This window comes from Pinus tabuliformis, chromosome 6 (assembly GCF_031772625.1).
Source record: "Pinus tabuliformis cultivar Carrire ecotype Pingquan chromosome 6, CPIR1, whole genome shotgun sequence".
Lineage (NCBI taxonomy): Eukaryota > Viridiplantae > Streptophyta > Pinopsida > Pinales > Pinaceae > Pinus > Pinus tabuliformis.
The window spans coordinates 1,794,381,392-1,794,398,049 of NC_142292.1; positions in this window are offsets into that span (position 1 = coordinate 1,794,381,392).

Consider the following 16,658-nt stretch of genomic DNA (forward strand, 5'->3'; position numbering starts at 1 on the left):
TATTTATGTATTTTTAGTTTTATGTAGAATATTTCTCACATGACGAGATCAACATGAAATAACTCTAGCCACACAATAATTCATCTTTAAGGTGACAACGCGTATGAATTTTTTAATCCATGTAACCATGTTATTTCAAATCCTATTAATGCTTCTCACTGGTGTATGGAAAACTAATATTTCAATTGTTATGGATGTTTATTTCTAGAAGATGGTATATTAATTTAAATAAATAGAATAAAATATTTTAGCCATGTAACTACATTATGTCCAATCATATCATGATTCCCAATGGAATATGGAATTAAATATTTCAGTTGTTATTGATGTTTCATGATATATTAATTTAAATAAATGAATATTTAAAAGAATTAATTATTATATCAAATATATATTTTTAATAATATTATATTTTCAAAAATCATATTAAAACTTATATTTATTTTATTGAGAAGTGACCTCAAATGTCTCTGCTACTTCAAGGGTGTCATAAATTCTGAGACATAAAAAATGGTTGTGATTTCCCAATATTAAATAGATAATAAATATTAATTACACACATACCATATATAAATGTTATAAATGTAAGCAGTAACATAAAAAACTCCCAAACTCTTATAACAGGTCTACTATGACCATAATTATTTACGCTGATATGAATTTCCTTCTTGAAAATGGTAAGACCAACCATTGTCTAATCTTTTTATATTAGGCTGAAATATGTTCTGTTGTCTAAAAACAACATCTTTCTTTTATAGGGATCCACATCACTGCATGAAGTATCTACGTTGCGCTATAATATGATGACCAAGTCGTTGCACTTTGTATCATCAAAGGTAAGAAATATAACTCACTATGATGGTTTAACAAATGTTGATCACTTTTTGGATGCATTTGAGAGAGAAGTGCCAGAGAAAAATTGCTTCCATGCCTTGGACTGAGCGATGCACGCTACACTTGCGAGATGGTGGGGAACTCACAAGGACAATTTTGATGATCAACACGTATACAAAAAAATGATGAGAGTGCAGTTTGGTCACCCACAAGTATGACTAATAGAAAAATATGATGGGAGAAATGATCCATGTGACCAATTGGCGAAATGGACTGAAGTGTATAGATCGAAGCCTCAGTTGGGGTAGGTATCTGTCATTTATTTCATTTTCATTCTCCATGGGGTTTTTAACAATTGAATTTTAATCTTTCCATGATGCACAATGGTCTCCCCTGCATTTTAAATACTTGAAACCCTCATGTCTGCTTGAGCAATGCATCTGATCTATCCTCATTGGCTGCACAGTATAATATATTACAACTGTGCATTGTTATCTCTTATTTAGATTTGCATCAACACACCGGGTATCTGTCATTTATTTCATTTTTTTCTCCACCTGGTATCTACCAACAAAATTTTACTCTTCCCATGATGCACGATCAATTGTTTAGTGTCATATCAGGACTGAACATTGGGTTATATTATTTCCCTTAGGTCTCTCCTACATTTGCAATACTAGAAACCCCTATACATGCTTGAATCACACTTAATCAATCCTCATCGATTTCACAGGACAATATATTACAGTTGTGGATTGGTAGCTCTCTACTACAAGTAAGAATTTTAATATAAATTAGTGAAGTTTTGGAATATTGATTGAAAATAATTTTCCCCTGGTAGGTGTTAATCCATCATAATTTCTAGTTGTACTTGAAGTTTTGCCCATGTTAACTATTTTCAGAAGGGTCTAGTCTTCTAGGGAGCCCCATTATGACTTTGATTTTTTTGGTATGGGGTTTATGAATTTCTCTTCCACTTTCACTAGGAAATAAACTATTAAGCCTAGAAATACTTAGTGGAATTCAATGAAATTGAGTGAGTGAATCAAGTTTTTCTTGTCTACTTCTTTCATGAAGCTTGTATTTAGATTTAGGTACTGACTTGCTGACTAGTTCTTACCAAAAACACTTTTAATTGTGACTTTGTGAGTTGAAATGACTTCATTCATCACTAGATAAACTAATTTGATGGCATGTAAGAGGTCAAAATATACCGTCAGGTGCACTTAAATGGTCTTGATGTATCTAGGATATAGATGATTCTTCCCTTGATTTCTTTCCAGCACCTAACATAAGAAACGATTCAAACTCACTCTTGTTACAATTTCTAAAAGTACCTGCAGCTGTTGTTGCCATTCGATCACCAAATATAGCCCTTGAATGTTGTTGGTAATTAATAGGAAATTTATCTCTTGATTACCTATCATTCATCTCAAGAGTATCATTTCTTTTCTGAAGATCTAAAATCACTGAGAGATGTCTCCAAATTTTCTCCTCTTCCCACACTCTGTGTTGCTCTACTAGGTGTGTTGTCTCCAGTGGTTGTCATGTTACTGTTGTCAAGCTTGCATTTGAGGAGCGTATCCTCCATATTTTTTGACGCACCTCACTCAAGAAAATATTCAAACCCACTCTTATTACAATTATTGGAAATACCTACAATTTTTGTTGCTATTCGATCACTGAATTTAGTCCTTGAATGTTCTTGGTAATTACTAGGAAATTTATCTCTTGATGACCTGTCATTCATCTCAAGAGTAGAATTTCTTTTCTAAAACTATAGAATCACTTAGAGATGTCTGCAAATATCCTCCTATGCCCACACTCTATTTTTCTCTACCAGGTGTATTGTCTCGAGTGGTTTTCATGTTACCGCTATTAGGCTAGTAGTGAAAGATCCTCTCCTCCATATTCTTCTGTGACATAATCTTCAAGTTCACATCACACATACATGTTTTACTATATAAATAAATTGCATCAAAATACTCCTCATTTTTCTTCTTCGCTTCTGTCAGGCCAGGTAGTAACTCCTCAAAGCAAAATTGATTCGTATGTATTATTCCTTCAGGTTCGTCTACATTATACACATGAGGGAGACTGTTCACTTCATCTCCCGATGACTGTTTATGTCTCTTATTATTTATTTACATTGATTTTATTTATTCACCCAATCCTGATGACTAGGTGTCAATTTTCCCCCCCTTAATTTGAAGGGATGTTGGTGAGTCCAAGCATCATTCTAAATCATTCAAGCTTTTCTCTTCCAAGTTCTTTGGTCAAGATGTTTGCAATTTTCTCATTGGTGGAACAATGACGGAGATGGATTGTTTTGGCCTCAACATGATGTCAAATCAGATGATATTTGGTATTGTTCTGCTTTGTTCGATCATGGAACTTTGGGTTTTTAGCCAACTTTATTGTAGAGGTATTGTCAATCATGAGTGGAGTTGATTTTACTTGTTTTACCTACAAATCTTCAAGAATTTTCCTGAGCCACACAATTTATTTTGTTGCTTCAGCTGCTGCCATGTATTCTACTTCTGTTGTGGAATCTACTAGAACTCATTCTTTGTGTGATCTCCTGGAGATAGCTCCCGATCCAAGAGTCATAGCATATCCTGAAGTAGATACCCTAGTTTCTTTTTCTCCATCGAATTCTGAATCAGAGTATCCAATCAAGCTGAAGTCGTCCACCTGTGTATACTTGATTCCAATGTCTTGAGTTCCCTTCAAGTACCTTAGAACTCTTTTTGCAGTAGACCAATGTCCCTCACAAGGCTTTTGCATAAACCTGGATAGGATTCCAACAACAAACGAAATGTCTGTTCTAGTAGTAGTTAGGTAGTTGAGACTTCCTACAAGCTGTCTGTACTTTGTTGCATCCTCAAATTCTTTTCCTTCAATAGATGTGAGCTTTAAGTTTTGTTCCATTGAAGTAGTAAGAGGATTGCATTCTATCATGCCAAACCTGTTCAATAGATCTCCAATGTATTTCTTTTGAGAAATAAATATGGACTTCGGATGTTGGGTTACTTCAATACCAAGATAGTAATTAACATAGCCCAAATCAATCATTTCAAAACTTTCCCCAATTCCTTCTTTAAGGATGCAATGTGGCTTTCATTGTTCCCTGTCATCAAAAGATCATCTACATATACCACAAGATATACGACTACTTTCCGAACTTTCTTGAAAAATAAAGTTGCATCATCAAGATCATAATGTTTGAAATTGAGTTTCAGAAGATGCTCAGTTAGTTTTTCATACCAGGCTCGCGGTGCTTGTTTGAGGCCATAGAAGGACTTCACAAGTTTGCATACTTTATGTTCATTTCCTCTCACAGAAAATCCTTCAGTCTGGGACATAAAAACATTCTCTTTTAGATATCCATTCAAGAAAGCAGTTTTTTACATCCATTTGATGGACTTTCCAACCATTCTGAGTTGTTATGGAAAATATTGTTTGGATGGTAGCCCATTTTGCTGTGGGGGAAAAAGTCTCCTCATAATCGACCCCTTCCTTCTGTGCAAAACATTTTGCCACAAGCCTAGCTTTGTGCTTGTCAAGTGAGCCATCAGCTTTATACTTGTTCTTTTAGACCCACTTGCAGCCAATTGGTTTGGTTCCTAATGGAGGATCAACTAGCTTCCAAGTGCGATTCTTTATGAGGGCATCATACTCCTTTTGCATCGCTTCTTTCCATTCATCATGAGAAGCCGATTATTTGAAGGAAGTTGGTTCAAAATCTGTAGACAAGTTCAATTCACAATCATAAGAAACATCCATACCAATAGGTGAATTAGAGTCATCTACATCAGCTCCATTTTGCCAGTTTGAATTTCTAGTTCCTGTCTTTCCAACCTCATCAGGATGAAATATTTCAAGTGTCTTTGTTAGCCACTTTGGGGGACCTTTCTCAGATGGTCCAGGCTACTCTGATGATTGAGTAGGGACTTAATCAATGTTGAGTCTCCCAATTCTGTCAATCACATCACTTAAACCATCATCCGTTGTTGGAGTTTCATGCAAGGGAGAGTGTTCTTCAGAAGAAGATTCCACATGTTGATCTAGTATAGGAATCCCCCCTTCAAGATGTGGAATCTGATTATCAAATTCTTGAAATGATTTTTCTTTTGCGAATCTATCCAAGCGATCAAGTTTCCGCTCAACAACATTGTCATTTTTGGATGATTCAAGAAAAATTACATCTCTAGATACAACAAACTTTTTATTTACTTCATCATAGAGATGATATGCTTTGGAGGTGTTTGAATACCCTAAGAAGATACATTTACAACTTCTAGTGCCAAGTTTGTTTCTATGTACCTTTGGTATCAAGGCGTAATAGGTGGAACCAAAGACCCTGAGATGCTTTACTGAAGGAACATGTCCATACCACATTTCATATGGAGTCTTGCTTCTAATAGCTTTAGATGGAAATCTATTCTTTATATATGCAACGCATAGAACAACATTAGCCCAAAACATTATCTTTACATTTTTTAAGAAGAGCATGGATCGTACCATATTTAAGATTGTCCTATTCATTCTTTCAGTTACACCATTCTGTTGGGGATTATAAGGTACAGTTGTTTTATGTTTGATCCCATGTTGGTGAAGATAGTTTTCAAATTCATTTGATGTGTATTCTTTTCCATTATCAGTGCGAATAGACCCACTATGAGATTGTGCATCATTTTCAATCCATTTATGAAAGTTATTGAATGTTTGAAAAGCATCAGATTTATTCTTCAATAAATAAACCCAACACATTCTGGTGTAGTCATCAATAAATGTCATCATATATCTTTTTCCATTTGCAGAAGGAACAGGCATTGGACAACATAAATCTGAATGAATGAGTTCAAGTTTTCTATGTGCTCTTGAGTGTGAATAATGAAAAGACTATTTGCTATGCTTTCCTAGAATACAAGCATCACATTGCTTAAATTTCCTAGGAATTGTAGGCAAACCAGCAACACCTTTTTTCTTCAACAAGAGGAGGCTGTCATAGTTCAAATGTCCAAACCTATCATGCCATAATAAAATTGATGGAAGTGTACCTTATTCATAATGAGAATTGTATGAGAAATGTTGTGCACGAGCAACGGTTTCTTGCAACTTGAGAAGCCTTTCTTCTTCTATTCCCGTCATGACAAGTGAGTGGTCAGATGCTTTTCTTACCTCAAGCTTGCCTTCAAACATATGAATGGAGTGACCTTGCTGGCAGATGTGGACCAAGGACAGCAAGTTTCTCTTGAGCTGTGGGAGATATAGAACATGATACAGAAGAAAGTCTAGAAGACCAGGCAGTTTAAGCCCGATTGTGCCAAGCCCTGATGGCTTGATTTTTGATTGGTTTGCGAAGTATACTACTCCATCGACATTGTCAGTCAATTCTTCAAAAAATATTTTCTATGAGTCATGTGGTAGGTTGCTCCTGAATCAAACAGCCAATCATTTTTTTAGGAAGAAAGTGAAGCATTAGATAAATCTTCATTTACTCCAATATTACATTGTGCCACAACATAGTGAGTGAATTCAGGTTCTTTACCTTTGTTTGTATCATCAGTTTTACCTTTCTGTTGGCTTCTTTGCTGCTCAATTTTGTCCCATGGTAACTTTCATGTAGAGGCATCATGTGATCCATTTATTTTGCAGCGTATGCAGTGCAAATCTGTCTTTTCTCCTTGAGAGTTTCTGCTCCCACTGCCTCTGAAATATCTTCCTCTTCCTCTTTGACCACCTTTTCCTCTTGAAGAATCTTGAGCACGATGCTTTTCTTTATGAGCAAGGCACACAACCTCTTCAGAAGATTCAGGGGCTGTCTTCTTTCCAAAATCTTTCTCTCTTTCAGCAAACGTTTTCACAAGAGAGTCAAAGGTGATATCTTTGAGATTTCCATTTGCTTGCAATGACTCAAGATAATTAGAGTAAGTAGGATAAATTGCCTTGAAAAATGTGATAAGAGGAATATCCAATTCAACCTTAGTGGATTTGATATCATGCATTATAGACTTTACATCAAATGCAAGAGCAAGAGGATCATTATTTTGCAGTTCAAGAGTGAAGAGTTTAATCATGAGTTGAACAACTTCAAGTGCAGAATGTGAGTCATAGAGTTCTTTCAACTTTTGTAAGGCTTCAAAGGTAGTTGAAAATGGCAAAATATGGTGACTCACCTCTTCATTTATAGATGCTGCGATTAATGCATAAGCTTTGTTGTTCTTGTTTTCCCAAATGACGAGCTCTTTGTCTGAGGTAGGTTGTTCTGGCTCTTTGTCTTTGTCTCCAACACACACTCCTTTCCACAACTCATTGAAAATGAGCATGTGTTTTATCATCTGGGACCACTCAAGATAGTTCTCTTTGCTAGTGAGAACTATTCCCATGATGGATATGATTGAATGCATATTGTAACAAAAAAACTTCTACTGCAAAACTTTTACTCTTAATGGGAAAAAATAATATGGGACAGGAAATTCAAATGTCAATTGGCATTCAGCTGGATAGCGTTAAAGTATAGAATATATGGGTGAGACAGTCTAAATATATGGTGAGTGACTGTGTATATATATGGCAGCTTAAATATACCATAAATATATAAAAAATTGTACAATGCTGGACACAAAGCTTTATAAAGCATCCAATAAAGGTATATATCAGAGTTCCAATAAAGTTCTAGCAGTGTGATAGTGGTCCTTCACGTAGCACTCCCAACTTAAATTCACCACAATGAACAATGCAACTTTCAATTTCCACGCAGCCATTATATCAACCTAATACCATGTGGATTCAAAACAGTTCAATATTCAATGCATACCATTTAACATATGCCATTTAACATAGGCCACCAACATTCAACATACCATTTAACATATTCCATTTAACATAGGCCACCAGCATTCAAAAAAGTTCAATATTCAATGCATTTAACTTCATAAACCAGTGAACAGTCTCTGGTATACAAGCGTGGTATTCATCATATGGCCAAAAAATTCAACATATAGCCAAAAAACCAACGTTACCAAATTTATATGCCAAGAACAACATTAATATAATGCTATGAACAACGTTACCACAATGCTATGAACAACATTAATATAATGCTATGAACGGTGTTACCACAATGTTATGAACAACGTTAATATAATGCTATGAACAGTGTTACCACAATGTTATGAACAGTGTGAATAAGACTGCGTTAAGGTATCAGTTCTCTCCAACGTGGTCCAGAGGTGAGGCTCTACCAGAAACCAATTGACTATTATTTCGAATGCTCATGCAGCTACGTAGTAAACTTTTCCAGTAGCACAACATCAAGGATGAATGCTTTCAGAGTAGCGATTCAGAAGGTTTTCAAGTCTGAGGATTTAGAATTAATTATGGCAGACAAGTGCACAAGGGCAGTGGATAGAGAGCAATAGGCAGAAGGGAGTTACACCTATTTTGGGAGCAGGCTCTGATATCATGTGATGCCAAGTAGTAACTCCTCAAAGAAAAATTGATTCATATGTATTATTCCTTCAGGTTGGTCTTCATTATATACATGAGGGAGACTGTTCACTTCATCTCCGGATGATTGTTCATGTCTCTTATTATTTATTTATATTGATTTTATTTATTTACAGCTTCTTGCACATGTCTCATATTAATGAGTGACATTGACGTCATGGGATTCATAGAAACCCATACAAGGGTGTGTGTGACTAGAGGTATTTTCCATGGGAACATTTTTGTTAAATCACTACATAACCCCCTTCTCATTATTATAGAAACCAATATAATAATAGTGAAAAAGAAAAATTAGAAAAGACATTACAAGAAAAGGAGAACTATATATCTTGGGTAGATTGTTACACAGAATTGGACTAACCAAATCCAAGAAGTTGAAAGCATACTGTGTATCATAATATATTCATGTTTCCAACAAAATGTAGTCATATCACATTATATTTTGAAACTATAACATTGAAATTTCATACGTGGGCATATGAGATTGAAACTAATTATTTGAATTCAAGTCCCTTTTGTATTTGAAACTTGACATGACTGTTATCAATTTCACCAATGATGAAGAATAACATACTGTGCATAGGAACAATAACTATCTATTTCAATATGAGCTATAAAAACCAACATGTGTGAACATATCCTTCCTCAAATCATGTATGAACAAATCCTTCCTTAAATAATGTGCAATCGATATGACTAAAGGATTGACTCTCTTTAGAACAAGCTTCATAACATTTGAAGAAAGTACCTTGATTATTTTTCTCTAATTTCAATTTCACAAACATCTTTTTGAAACAAACTAATTCCCTACAACACTTCAACTCAAAATGAATACTAGAAATTCACTGCTTGTATGTTGCATACCATTGTATACTAGGAGCAAGGCTATTGTCAACAACAAATTTCTGAAATTGCCTTACTGATACCTTAGTATCTTCATTTGAATAACCTTGATATCTTGTCTTTGCATTTAGTTTTATGGTTATGTCAAATTGGCCCACTTTAAGATAACAACATAGTTTATAAGCATGATCATATTATTGTTACAGTTGTAGAGAAAACTAAAATGTATCATGGCTTTATGGGAAAAACATTTAAAATTTGAGCTACCAAACACAAGTTTGACTTGGCTTAATTTCAAAAGTTAAAAACAGGATTAGCTCAAATAACGATTAATTGAATAAACATTTGGAAAATGTCCACCCTAGAATAAAATATATGAAAAACTTTTAAAATTGGAGCTGTCAAACACAAGTTTGATTTGGCTTCATTTCAAAAGTTAAAATTGGGATTAGCTCAAATAAGACTTAATTGAATAAATAGTGGGAAATTGTCCACCCTATAATAAAACATATAGATCCCACTTGGAAATCACAACACTACTCATAAGACCATTTGGAAATCAGAGCATTACCGACAAGCCTTATTTTATTCCCAGTACATTGGTAGATTAAACTAAAAAAATTTCAAGGCTTTGTGGAAAAACATTGAACTAGGATTAGAATTGGAATTATAGCTACCAAACACAAGTTTGACTTGGATTTATATCAATAGTTAAAATCGGGATTATCTCAAGTAAGACTTAAATTAAATAAATAGTGGGAAAGTATCTCACTCAGAAAAAAAGAGATGCCTTTGAATAACCTTCATATATTGTATTTGCAATAGACCTTTTATGGTTGTGTCAAATTGGCCCACTTGGAGATCCTTAATTTAATCAATTCATTCATCAATTAGTGTTCTTAGTCATCTATTTTATATTTTTTTCCATCTGTGGACATGTATCTTTTAATTTTTCATGGTTTCTCAGTTAATGGACAATTTTTAAAGGAAAAATTCACCATCTTACTACTTGATTGCATATCATTCAGAAATCTTTTTGGAGTATACATTTCATGAACAACCTTACATGGTTTCCCTATGACCATTCACCTATTTTCCTAATAGAAAGGTTAAACTAGTACGACTATGGGACTTATTTAACCATATAACTGACATAGATCTTCTCAAATGAATCATTTTCTTTCCCAATGTGAAAAAATTGTAACAATAAAATCTTCTACAAAATCTTCTATTTTGTAGTATAATTCGTACAAAATAGATATATGATCAATTTATAAAACATATCTATTTATTTAGTAGAAGGCATATTGACTAGTGGTTTTTTTGCTGCTTCCTTAGGTAGCTACATCATTGGCTTAGTTGTTTTCACATGCTCCAGAACTAGTGCACTGTTACCTTCCATGGGATTTCCAAATTTTGAATTAAGTGATTCAACTTTAGAATTTCTAGTTTGTTCAACTTTTGACAAGTGAACAACCATTTTGATAAAATTTCAAATTTGTCATTTAACTTTTAGCATGTCAAATTGTCCTTATTATTGAAGCCAATTGTGCATCTAGATGAATTGTGTCCAAGGCTATGGTCCTCATGAAAATTTTGTAGTCCCCTACCACCATCAAGCTCGACATGTCATCATTTTTTGCCAGATTCAAGCCTTGTTGAAGTGCATATGATTTACGTTGGTCTTTAAATTTTTAATAGAGATCCCGATAAAAACAAATACAAAGTAGATCAAGAAAAACATGAAAAACATAGTGAACAACTACTACAACTACTTAATTACACCATCAAGAAAATCCCAAGAATGTATGATTTCCACCTCTCTGTGATCCTTCTATTTATAGCATATTTTAAGATAGCTACACCAGTTTAAAAAATAATTTTTTGGCGGTGCTACCACTTCACATACAATCGGTGTTGGCCTTTTAGATTTGAGGATGTGAGGTAGCATGATCAGGTGGTGGCGGCTCTTGGGAGTTTGAAATGTCATAGTGGTGGTGAAAGTAGAGGACATGAAATAATTAATAGTTCTTACATTCTCCCCCTTAATTATTTCACAAAAAAAAACAAAACTTTTCTATTACATCAAAATTTTGTTACATCATGAATACCCCTATATTTTCCCAGTGAGTTTCAAAAAATTATTTTCCGAAGGGTTTTATAAATATGTCTGCAAATTGGTCTTCTGATCCATAAAACACCATACATATTTCATTATTTCTTACTAATTCTCAAATTAAATGATACCTCATAAAAATATGTTTACTCTTCTTTTGGAAAACATGAGTTCTTGATGCTGCAATATTTGATTGGTTGTCACATAAAATTTGAGTTGGTTCTCTCTATTCATGCAACAACTCTTTAAAAATTCTTCTCATCCACACAGTTTGACATGTTGTTGTTATCACTACAACATACTCTTCTGCAACTGATGATAGAGTCACAATGGATTGATTCACGGATGCCCATGAAACTGTACCTAAAGCAAAATTGAACACATACCTCGATGTTCTCTTCCTATCATCAACATTGCCTACAAAATCATTATCTGTATATCTAATTAGTTTAAAATCTAAATTAGATACATACAGGGTGCCATAATTTCTTGTTCCAACAACATATCTTAAAATCCTTTTTACAACTAGCCAATGGGTAATCTTCAGAGACTCCATGAATATGGAAATTAAACTTACGCCAAACATTATATCGGGCTTTGTTTCAGTCAAATACATAAGACTTCCAACCAATTGTTTAAACAGGGTTGGATAAATATCTAAACCATGATCATCCTTTTTTTGTTTTGTAATAATTTAAATTGGGATTACAACTCGCTTACAGTTTTCCATCTGAACCTTTTCAATATATCCTTTGCATACTAAGATTGACAAATGAAAGTACCATCTTTAGATTGAGTGACTTCAATACCAAGAAAATATTTCGTTAGGCCTAAATAAGACATATCAAATTATGGTTTCATGCTTGTCTTAAAATCATCTACTGAGAGATCTCCACTAAAAATAAAATCATCAACATATAGGAACACAATAAAAATTTTGCAATCCTTGTTTACTTTTTTATACAAATTTGGCTCACTTGGAATCATGATGGATCTATTGTTATCTAGATATTCATCAATTGTACTATACCATAATTGCGACACTTGTTTCAATCCATATAATGCTTTCTTTAGTTTGTAAACTTTATCTTCTTCACCATCAATTTCATATCCACAAGGTTGTTTCACATAAACCTCTTTTTCCACAAAACCATTTAAAAATGTAGACTTAACATCCATCAGATATATTTTCCATTTATTTTGTGTAGCAATAGCTAATACTATTCTTACTATGTCAAGTCTAGATATAGGTGAAAAAGTTTCATTATAATCAATACCAAGTTGTTGATTGAACTCCTGAGGTACAAGTCTTGTTTTATGCTTTTCAATTTCACCTTCAACATTCACTTTAGTTTTGTAAACCCGTTTAACACCTATAGTAATTTTACCTTTAGGTAATTTACAAGTTCCCAAGTATTATTTCTTTCTATAGCATTCATTTCTTATTCCATGGACTTTATCCAAACTTTTTCTTTCACAACTTCATCAAAATTTACTGGATCATATGCAGGTAATGCAAAATTTGAAACTTCATCTATTTCAACATTATACTCATACAATTCCTTTAAACTTCTAGTCTTCTGACATTTAATAATATTCTTTAATGTAGCTATTGTAGGATTAGAATCATTACTTACCTATGATCCTATTGTTTGTTGTCCACAATAACCTGATGGTCTACCAGGTTCATGATTTCTTGGTGTTCTGAGTTGTAATTGAATGACTCTTGGTGACTAGCTTGATGAAGTTCTTGCATAAGGTGTACATGGAATTTTTTTTCCACCTTGTGTTTTTTGCTCATCTTCATTATCCTCTCCATGGGATAATACAGTTGTTTCTACAACAGATTTATGTATGCTTCAATCCAAAGCTTATTCTTCCTTGAACTCAACATCTCTACTGATAATATATTTCTTGGTGATGGGATTATAAATTCTATATGATTTAGACTCCTCACTATATCCAATAAAGATACATTTCTCACTTCTATCATCTAACTTCTTTCTCAATTATTTAGGAACATGTGCATAAGTAATGCAAAAAAAAATTCTTAAATGAGATATATGACAACTCTTACCTTCCTAGGATTCTTTAGGAACTTGATCCTTCATGCTTTTGGTTAGAATTCTTTTAAGAATATAAACATCAAAAGTTACCACTTCTCACTAGTATTCATTTGGAAGATACTTTTCCTTCAACATGCCTCGAGCTGTATTCATAATAGTTTGATTTTTCCTTTCATCTATTCCATTTTGTTGTGGAGTATAACGTGCAGTAAACTGCCTCTTGATTTCATGTGATTGGCAAAACTCAATGAAATCTGTTAGCATATATTCACAACCTCTATCTCATCTCAAATTTTTAATATGATTTCCACCTTCCTTTCCAATTATAGCTTTAAATATTTTAAATAGAGAAAATGCTTCAGATTTCCTTTTCAGAAGATAAACCCATGTTTTTCGACTGTAATCATCAATAAAAGTCAAAAAGTAAACATTACTAGTTGAAGAAGGTGTTTGCATTGGTCCACATAAATCTGTGTTAACAATCTCCAATGGAGCTTTCGCCCTCTACAAAACTTGAGATACAAATTTTTGTTTTTGATGTTTTGCAAGTATACAACTTTCACACAAGATCGTTGGCTATTGAATACTAGGTAACCCTTTCACCATATATTTCTTCTGCAGCAAATCTATACCACCAAAATATAAATGACCGTATCCTAAATTACATAACCACGATTTACCAAAATTCTTAGTTTTATCATTATAAGTTTGAGACAATTCATTTATCATTATAAGTGGAAACATCCTATTCTTTGTCATTTCTACTCTTGATATCAACTTCTTTCTTGGATATTTGTCAATGATAGTACACACATTATTATTGAAGAACACTTGATACATTTTCTCTATCAATTTTTGAATGCTCAAAAAATTGCATTTCAATATAGGCACATAATAGACATCATAAATTGTTCTTCTATCACCATCTCTAGTATAAAGAATAATAACTCCTTTACCTTTAACACATACCTTAATATCATTACCCAATTTGACTTCAGACTGAATAATGGTGTATAGATTGGAAAACAAGCCTTTGTTTCCAATAATGTGATTATTGCAGCCACTATCTAAGAACCAAAGATCATTTGAACATTCTTGAGTCATGTTACAAGTCATAAAAATTGTCTTCTGACTGTCTTCAATTTCTTCTGAGATGTGTGCAAATTGTTTACCAACATTTTCCTGCCTCTTCAAACACTAAATGGCCATATCTTTTGAGATAATAACATTGAACTTTAGAATTATCATACCTTTTATTTCCTCGATGCCAGGTTATCCTGTAAATAGCCCTTAAATTAGAAGGATGTTGCTCAGATTTCTCTTCATGTTCATAATTTTCTCACAAACATCTTTGATTAGCTACTCTATCGCATCATCATGTATTACTCGATATTCCTCTGCCTCTTACTCTATGAAATTGAAGCTGTGTTTTGAAGGCATTCTCTAACGTGCTATCATCGTATCTTGATATCTTGGCTTCATGCGCAATCAACAAACCAGTCATCTATTCAATTTTCATTTAACTTGTGGATACAAAAATCGCTTCAAATTTCTTTGGAAAACTTCGAAGGACTTTCTCCATCACTCTCTTGTTTAAGAGGTCTTCTCAACATTTTCATAATGGATTAACAACACTGATGACTTGAGTCATAAAAGCATCCATAATTTCACTGTCTTTCATTTTCAGATTCTCGAAATCTCTTCTCAAATTCTATAACTTGAAGTTCTTTACTTTATCTACACCATGATAACAAGATTTAAGAATGTCCCGCACCTTCTTCCAAGATTCTACATTTAATACTTTTGAAAGTATCACGTCATCTATGCCTTGTTGAATAAGGGCAAGAACTTTATTATCATTCTTTATGTTCTCTATCAACAACATTTGTTTAACATTTGTAAGGTCCATCTCTATTGCCTCATTAGCAGGCTCGAGATACCCATCAGTAACAAATACGCAAAGATCATGAGAACTCAACAATGTTCTCATTCAAATAAATTAGGAACCATAACATTTCTCAGTTAAAATAGGAATTAATTGAGGACTTGTATTTGAAGCCATTTTTTACGAATAACTAAAATATTTAAAACAATTTTCCACTTTACTACTGTCTTTTCCTTCAAAATAAACTATATAAAAAATATCTTCAATACTGAGCCGAATACTTTTCAATAGATTTTTGAATAAAACATGCTAAAGGAAATAGAGAAATTCTACTTTTCTTCTGCATACACTCCACTCCTTAACTTCCACAGAAAAAATTACTCGAACAACTTCCACAAAATAATTGCAGGAATAACTTCCACACAAGATTTTGTAACAATATTTTTTTTAACTCCAAATTACTAAACCCTCCTCTAAATGAAAATGTAAAAGAACATACCAATGCAGGAATAACTTCCACAAAAATATTTGCGGCAATATTTTTTTAACTCCAAATTACTGAACCCTCCTCTAAATGAAAACATCAAAAAACATACCAATAGTCGAACGGTTTCAATGTAGCAATCTGCAGTGTTGAACAACTCCAACTTTGCAACTTTCACACTCCAATACAATTACGGCTCCATTGCAGCATTAAACAAATCCAACTATATGGCTTTTACACTCCAATATAGATCTGAAGATGGGTAGTCTGATGAGATGCATACATAGTCTTGACTTAATGTTAATTGTCAACCCACTAGAGCTCCATGCCACTCTACAGAAATTCCTTAAGAACAACAACTATTTCAGTCATAAGTGATCTGCACAGTAGCTCTGGTCATCGGCACACAACAACGAATTTAAGGGACACAGCAATGAATTCCCATTGAATATGAGGGAATAAAGACTTCCAATGAACTCCAAACTAGCTTTCATAATAGATGATAAAAAAAAATACATAGCAGATTGATAAGAACATGAAAAACATTGTGAACTGAATCTGGAGCTCCCTAATTACACCAACAAGAAAAAACCTAGAGTGAATGTTTTCTTCCTCTCTATGACCCTTCTATTTATAGGAAATTCTAAGTATGTTACATCAATTATAAAAAATAAAATTAGGCGTTGATACCCCTTCACATTTGATCGGTGTTGGCCTTTCATATTTGAGAAGGTGAGGCGGTGTGATCAGTCGGCGACGACTCTTCGGAGTTTGAAATTTCATAGCGGTGGTGATGGTAGAGGACGTGAAATAATTATTTATCTTACATATCCCAAGACTGCAAGCATTAGAATATACTGTTGTTCTTGGTAACTAGGATTTGGGTCACTGTCACCCTGTTCTACTCTTTGATAT